The following is a 1196-nucleotide window of genomic DNA, read 5'->3' as shown; positions in this document are numbered from 1 at the left end:
TGACTTCTCTGTTCAGTCCAGTCAAGTAGATGACATGTTCTTACTGGTGCTGAGAAGGAATGAGAGATACAAATTCAATGTCAGGGGAATATCAGGAAGACCCTCACTGTTCAGGGCTTCTCGATGATGACAATAACAGCCATCGGAGTTAGGCTTCTGGAGTCCCCGCAAGAGAAACTCAAGCTGTCTTAAGGAAAATAGAGAAGCTATGAGGAGATCCACTGAGCAGACTGAAAAAAACAAGCAAACAAACAAACAACAACATCAACAAAGCCAGAGGGGTGAGGCAGCTTGAGGACTTTCTTACTGTGGCATCTCAAGTGGTCACCGTTTCAAGACAGCCACACAAGTGCTGCACTTCGGATATTAGTCCCCTCCAAATCTCACGTTGAAAAGTGCTCCTCAGCGTTGGATGGGCCTGGTTGCAGCGTCATAGGGGCGAATCCCTCTTGAGGGGCTTGGTGCCCACCTGGAGGTAAAAGGGGCATTCTCTCTCTCTCTCAGTTCCTGGGCGATCTGATGATTCAAAAGAAATTGGCAGGTCTGCCGGGTGCGGTGGCTCAAACCTGTAATCCTAGCACTCTGGAAGGCGGAGGCGAGAGGACTGCCTGAGCTCAGGGGCTCGAGACCTCGTCTCTAATATAAATTTTAAAAAATTAGCTGGGCGTGGTGGCACATGCTTGTGCTTCCAGCTACTTGGAAGGCTGAGACGGAAGGATCACCTGAGCCCAGCAGGTTGAGGCTGTGCTACTACACCCTACCCTGGGCAACAGAGTGACTCTGACTCAGAAAAAAAGAAAGAAACTGGTGGGTCGAGTGTGGTGGCTCATGCCTGTAATCCCAGTCCCGTGGAAGGATGAGGCAGGAGTATTGATTGAACCCCGAAGGAGACAAGGACATAAACTGACAAGGTCCTTATGTCCTAAAACACACAAGCTTGATAAGGTCCTTGGGTTCCTGGCCTGACTCCCGCAAGAGCTTGACCAGTACTTCCTTCTTTGATGTTTGCACCCGAGAGTGTCGATTTACTAGAAATCAGTTAGTGTGACCTCTAGTCTGCATAGTCCGGATGTGGCCTGCCTCGATCATAACTATACTTATTTGTTTTTAGAAAATACAAATGTAGCCAGGCTTGGTGGCTCAGCCTGTCATCCCGCGCCTTTGGGAGGCTGAGGTGAGTGGATTGCCTGAGCCCG

This window comes from Carlito syrichta, unplaced genomic scaffold (assembly GCF_000164805.1).
Source record: "Carlito syrichta isolate Samal-C Ts95f unplaced genomic scaffold, Tarsius_syrichta-2.0.1 Scaffold312159, whole genome shotgun sequence".
NCBI classification, from domain to species: Eukaryota; Metazoa; Chordata; class Mammalia; order Primates; family Tarsiidae; genus Carlito; species Carlito syrichta.
The sequence above is the reverse complement of the archived record's forward strand: the minus strand, read 5'-3'. Positions refer to the sequence as shown.